The sequence below is a fragment of the Medicago truncatula genome, chromosome 7 (genome assembly GCF_003473485.1).
Source record: "Medicago truncatula cultivar Jemalong A17 chromosome 7, MtrunA17r5.0-ANR, whole genome shotgun sequence".
Lineage (NCBI taxonomy): Eukaryota > Viridiplantae > Streptophyta > Magnoliopsida > Fabales > Fabaceae > Medicago > Medicago truncatula.
Window position 1 is genome coordinate 20,131,155 of NC_053048.1, and position 7,452 is coordinate 20,138,606.

Sequence of the window (7,452 nt, forward strand, 5' to 3'; positions counted from 1 at the left end):
AATCCATTTCATACAAATCATGAAAAATTGTAAAGAATGAACATGATTATGGTAAAGACTAACCCCCTTACCTTAGATGAAGATTAGACCAAACCTAGGCTTCAATTTAGCTCCTAAGCTTACCCAATTGATTCCTCAAGTTCTTCTCTCCAAACCCTTATCTTCTCTTTCCCCTTCCTCTCTCTAGAAATGTCTCAAAATGAAATGAATAATGTTTTCTCTAAGACAAATGTTTTGTGGTATATCCTACTAATGGGCCTAACCCAAAACCTAATGGACTTAACCCATTCACTATTCACACCAAAAGTATTACTACACTCCAAACGATATTTTAATTAATAACGGTAAAATGTTACTAACGGTAAAATCTCGACTTTCTCTTGTAACTTAATGAAATAACCATTCTCACTAATTACTAAAAGCAATTTCCACTGAAATTACAATTTTACCCATCCTCACAAAATTACCAAAATACCCTTCTATTACGAAAATCCATGAAAGTGCACCCAATGATGATTAATCACACATAAACATATAAAACACATAATAAAAAAAATTAAAATAAATCTAGCAAAAAATCGGGCTGTTACATAAATCATCCTCTAATCTGTAGTAGACACCTAAAGGTACTCAAAGGCGTCTAAGGTTCAACTCAAAAGTCAAAAACTCAGAATTCGACATGCTCTCTGGTCATGCTCGCTATGGCGAGTAGGGTTGCTCGTTGTGGCGAGCTACGACATGTAACTCGCGAGGCGAGGGCTTTTGGCTCGCGTGGCGAGCGATGAACTTCATCACTCGCGAGGCGAGGATCATCGTTCGCCAGGGCGAGCGATGAATGTTAGCTCGGGCAGAAAGCAGTTTTCTTCAAAAATTCACCTAAATTCATGGTTTTAAGCCTAGTTTCGGTTCCAGAATTCATCCTAAACATATTCTAATGTCAAGGGACACTTTCTACATCAATCTAATCAATTTTTACCGTTTGATCATCAATTTTAGGGATTTGACCTAATTTCAAAACTTTCTAATTCAATCCTAACTTTGTCAATTAATCATCAGAATCATAGAAATTAACATTACTGAATTATAAGTCTCACCCTTACTTTAATTGATGAAAATCGCAGCTCTCCTAGGTGTTCTTGCACTTCTCTTGGTTTTTCCTCCTTTTCTCCAAAAACAGTCGTACGTACAAAACATTTTCTAAACCTAGGTCTTTCCTTTTTATATCTCTTCTTAATATCTTATCTTATCTCACTTTCTCCCCCAAAACTCTCTAAAATCTCAAAACAACCCTCAACTAAATATTTTATTTTATTTTCAAATCTTATTTTATTTAACAATAAAATAAGTCTCATAATCTCATGAAATCATCAAAACACATCAAAATTATCCAAATCATCTAAATCAACAAAACTCACACATATATTATATAAATATAATATAATCGTCTAAACTCAATTAAATAATTAACTAAACAAAAGTGGGCGTTACAACTCTCCCCAACTTAAAAGATTTTCGTCCTCGAAAATTTACCTCAAGCAAACAACTATGGATAAGACTCCAGCATCTTACTCTAAAGCTCCCACGTCAAGCTTTCACCAGTCACTCCCTCCCAAACGACTCTCACGAGAGGTATCTCCTTGCCTCTCAACGTCTTCACTTTCCGATCATCAATCCTCACCGGTAAAGTCTCTACCGTAAGGTTGTCTCTAACTTGCACATCATCACTTTGGATCACATGAGATGGATCCAGAACATACTTCCGTAGTTGCGACACATGGAAAACATCGTGCAAATTCGAAAGATGCGGTGGTAATCCCACTCGATACGCCACCGTTCCAACTCTTTCCGATATCTGATACGGACCAATAAATCTCGGAGTCAACTTCTTTGACTTCAAGGCACGTCCAACACCAGTCACAGGAGTGACTCTCAAAAACATGTGGTCTCCTTCCTGAAACTCAAGATCCTTCCTGCGCTTATCATGATAACTCATTTGTCGACTCTGTGACGCTTTCATTTTCTCTTGAATCATCTTAACTTTCTCAGTAGTCTGCTGAACAATCTCTGGTCCTAAGACCACTCTTTCACTTGACTCAAACCAGCACAACGGAGTTCTGCATCTCCGACCATACAAAGCCTCAAAAGGTGCCATTCCAATACTAGAATGATAACTATTATTGTATGTGAACTCGATCAACGGAAGATGACTATCCCAAGTTCCTCCTTGCTCAAGAACACAAACTCTCAACAAATCCTCTAGCGACTGAATTGTCCTCTCCGACTGACCATCTGACTGCGGATGATAAGCCGAACTCAATCTCAACTTCGAACCCAAAGCCTCTTGCAAACTTTTCCAAAATCTAGAAGTAAATCTTGGATCTCTATCTGATACAATGCTCGAAGGAACACCATGTAACCTCACAATCTCCTTGATATAAATCTCTGCCAACTGGGCAACAGGAAAACTAATATTAATCGGTAGAAAATGAGTCAACTTCGTTAATCTATCAACGATTACCCAAATTGCATCGTTCCCTCTAGGAGTATTTGGCAAACTCGTCACAAAATCCATGGATATACTATCCCATTTCCATTCTGGCACATCTAAAGATACCAATAATACTAGCATGTTTCTGATGCTCAATCTTCGACTTCTGACAAACTAAACAGGAATACACAAATTGTGCCACATCACGTTTCAAACCAGACCACCAGAAAATCTTCTTTAAATCTTGATACATCTTCGTAGCTCCCGGATGAATACTCAAGCTACTCCTATGACTCTCTTCAAGAATCATTTTCTTCATCTCTGCATCGTCAAGAATGCAAATCTGAACTCGGAATCTCAACACGCCGAGGTCATCGACTTTAAAGTCACCATCTCCAGTCTGATTACTAGAAACCAACAAGTCTACAAACTTGACATCAACTTTCTGTGCCTCTTTAATACTCTTCAGAAATTCACTATCAATTTTCAGCATTCCCAGTTTCACACTCTGAGGTGACCATTCACAAACTAAACTCAAACCTATGAACTGTTCAAGTAACTCAAACTCTCTAACCATCAAAGCGAACATATGCAATGTCTTCCTGCTCAAGGCATCTGCAACAACATTAGCTTTACCTGGATGATAATTCAAACCAAAGTCATAATCTTTCAGCAATTCTAGCCATCTACGCTGCCTCATATTCAATTCCTTTTGATCGAACTAATACTTCAAGCTCTTGTGATCGCTAAACACCTCAAACCTCGAACCATACAAGTAATGTCTCCATATCTTCAATACAAAGACCACAACCGCCAACTCTAAATCATGCGTCGGGTAATTCTTCTCATGAATTCTCAACTGTCTTGAAACATAAGCTACCACTTTACCATCTTGCATAAGTACACCGCCTAAACCCAACTTGGATGCATCACAGTACACCACAAAAAGCTCATAGGACTTCGGCAAAATCAAAACCGGAGCAGTCATCAAACGTTTCTTCAATTCACTGAAACTGTTCTCACAATGAACATCCCACACAAAAGCTTTACCTTTACAAGTCAACTGTGTTAGCGGAAGTGCTAACTTGGAAAATCCTTCGATAAATCTTCTATAGTAACCAGCTAAACCCAAGAAGCTTCTAATCTCTGTAACTGACTTAGGAGTCTCCCATTGCGAAACCCCTTCAACTTTAGACGGATCTGTTGGAACAAAATGTGTTTCACAATGAACCTTAATGAGTTTTGATGATAACAAGGTATTAAAAATTGTCAATTGGTTATTACTAATAATTGTTCAAGTGTACAGGACCAAAGGCTAGTCAAGTAATTTCAATAGGTCTTGGAAGAACAATGGAAAGAAAAAGAAATTCTAAGCATCTGAAGAAAACTGCGTCTGAAGCTTATAGTGCTTCTGAAGCTGAAGTGCTTCTGAAGTGATGACGTCATCAGAAGCAGAAGGTCATCAGAAGCAAGGTTTTCATCAGAAGCAATATCATCACCAGAAGCTACATTTTATCCGTATATTCAAACTAAAGATCCAAAGTAGCTGTTTCTCATTTCAACCTCATCTAAGAAGAACGAAGAATTGAAAGGGAGGTATCAACGGTCATTTGGATAGCACTGAGCATTTGTCCTTCGTTAACAGAGTTGACAAAGTACAAGTGTACAACCACTACCTCCACTACTCTGTTTTTGTCCACGCTACAAAACAAGACAACAGCTATGCCTGCAGAATTTGTGCCTTCAAGATGGGAATGAATTTGAAGCTAATTCTTCAAAGGACTATACCCAAATCAGGCAAAGGATTATTGGTGAATGATCAAAGGATTTCAAACGACTCTTTAGACGTGCTAATTATCTCAACGTCTCTTTCACGCCTCTATATAAAGGAGTAAAGACTTGAAGATAGCAGACAGAAATACACAAGTTAAAAAGCGCCAAAACTCTGTCAATTTGATTCTAAAAAGCACACTGAATTTCTGCACTGATTTCATACATCTTAGAAATTCAAAAGTCTAGAGTCTTTATTGTATTGTATTGTGAACACCACTGATTGTATATCAAGTGTTCAAGTCAAACTTAATTCATTGTATTTTTGTTTGATCAGAAGCCTCTTGCCTGCGTACTTGAGCATTAGAAGACTCTTGCTTAGTGCTTGAGCATTGGAAGACTCTTGCGTTTGTGCTTGAGCATTTTTGAGAAGTCTCATACTTAGAGAGTATTGAGCATTTGTAATCTTTGTGATTATAGTGAAATCTCCTTGGAAGTGCAAGGGGGATTGGACTACTTCCGATTTGTGGAAGGAACCAGGATAACTGCTTGTGTCTTGCTTTTCTTTTCTCTGCTTTGTTCTTTTCCGTTGCATATCTGATTCTGATCATTTCATCAGAAGGATTCACAAACTGCTTCTGAAGTTTTATCAGAAGAAGTATTTTTAGAGAGAAAAAGAAAACACAATTCAACCCCCCCTTCTTGTGTTTTTCTCACCTTCAATTGGTATCAGAGCTTGCTCTGTTATCATAAGCACTTAACCGTGTGACAGTTCAAGATCCAAAAGAAAAACATGTCTGGAGGAGAGGAATCAACTACTACAAAATACACAAGTGTCAAACATGACTATGATACTGCTGACAAGAAAACAGACTCTGGAAAAGCTCCAAAGTTTAATGGAGATCCAGAAGAGTTTTCATGGTGGAAAGCAAATATGTACAGCTTTATCATGGGATTGGATGAAGAGCTATGGGACATACTGGAAGATGGAGTTGATGACTTGGATTTAGATGAAGAAGGAGCTGCTGTGGACAGAAGAATACATACTCCTGCTCAGAAGAAGCTTTATAAGAAACACCACAAGATCAGATGAATCATTGTGGCTTCTATACCTCGCACCGAATACATGAAGATGAGTGACAAATCCACTACGAAAGCTATGTTTGCGTCACTATGCGCCAACTTTGAAGGCAGCAAGAAGGTGAAAGAGGGTAAAGCTTTGATGCTAGTTCATCAGTATGAACTTTTCAGAATGAAGGATGATGAGAGTATAGAAGAAATGTACTCAAGATTTCAAACTTTAGTTTCTGGATTGCAAATACTGAAGAAAAGCTATGTTGCTTCTGATCATGTTAGTAAGATTTTGAGAAGCTTGCCTTCTAGATGGAGACCCAAAGTAACTGCTATTGAGGAAGCTAAGGATCTAAACACTTTAAGTGTTGAAGATCTTGTTAGTTCACTCAAAGTGCATGAAATGAGTTTAAATGAGCATGAATCCTCTAAGAAGAGTAAATCCATTGCTTTACCATCTAAAGGAAAGTCTTCAAAATCTTCTAAAGCCTACAAAGGCAGTGAATCTGAAGAAGAATCACCTGATGGAGATTCTGATGAAGATCAATCTGTGAAGATGGCTATGCTGTCCAACAAGCTTGAGTATCTGGCAAGGAAGTAGAAGAAATTTTTGAGCAAAAGAGGTGGCTACAAGAACTCCAAGAAAGAAGATCAGAAGGGGTGCTTCAACTGTAAGAAGCCTGGTCATTTCATTGCTGATTTCCCTGATCTTCAGAAGGAGAAGTCTAAAAGCAAACCCAAGAAATCAAGCTTCAGCTCCAGTAAATTCAGAAAGCAAATCAAAAAGAGCTTGATGGCAACCTGGGAAGATTTGGACAGTGAATCAGGTTCTGATAAAGAAGAAGCAGATGATGATGCAAAAGCAGCCATGGGGTTAGTGGCAACAGTATCATCAGAAGCAGTATCAGAAGCTGAATCAGATTCAGAAGATGAAAATGAGGTATATTTTAAAATTCCTAGACAAGAACTTGTTGATTCTCTAAAAGAACTCTTATCACTATTTGAACACAGAACCAATGAGTTGACAGATTTAAAAGAAAAATATGTTGATTTAATGAAACAACAAAAAACAACTCAATTGGAATTGAAAGCTTCTAAAGAAGAACTTAAAGGGTTTAACCTCATATCAACAACATATGAAGATAGACTCAAGATTCTTTGTCAGAAGCTACAAGAAAAATGTGATAAAGGTTCAGGCAACAAACATGAGATTGCCTTGGATGATTTTATTATGGCTGGCATAGACAGAAGCAAAGTTGCTTCTATGATCTACAGCACATACAAAAACAATGGCAAAGGGATTGGATATTCTGAGGAGAAATCCAAAGAATACAGTGTCAAGAGCTACTAGGATTGTATCAAGGATGGATTGAAATCCACCTTTGTGCCAGAAGGTACAGATGCTGTAACTGCTGTTCAGTCAGAACCTGAAGCTTCTGGTTCGAAGGCTAAGATCACATCAAAGCCAGAAAAACTCAAGTCTAAGGTTATGACAAAATCTGATCGTAAGACTCAAAAGATTAAAATTCTGAAAAGATCAGAACCTGTTCCTCAGAATCTGATTAAACCAGAATCTAAAATCCCAAAGCCAAAGGATCAGAAGAACAAAGCAGCTACTGCTTCTGAGAAAACAATACCCAAAGGTGTTAAACCTAAAGTATTGAATGATCAGAAGCTACCCAGCACTCACCTCAAGGTACAAGGGAGGAAAAGTAAAACCTCCAGAACTAACCCAAAACGACCCATGAAGATATGCGTACCTAAATCTGAATTGGTTAAAACTGCAGGTGTGCCTAAGGGCAAAAAAGAAACAAAGGTCATGGTACCTAGACAGCGGGTGTTCAAGGCACATGACTTGAGAGAAAGCTTTGTTCCTTACCCTCACCATGAAAGATGGAGGAGAAGTGAAGTTTGGTGGCAACCAAACTGGAAAAATCATTGGTACAGGTACTATTGGTAATTCCTCCATTTCAATTAATAATGTGTGGCTTGTAGATGGTCTGAAGCATAACCTATTGAGCATTAGTCAATTTTGTGACAATGGGTATGATGTAATGTTCAGTAAGACCAACTGCACACTAGTCAACAAGGATGACAAATCCATTACATTCAAGGGAAAGAGA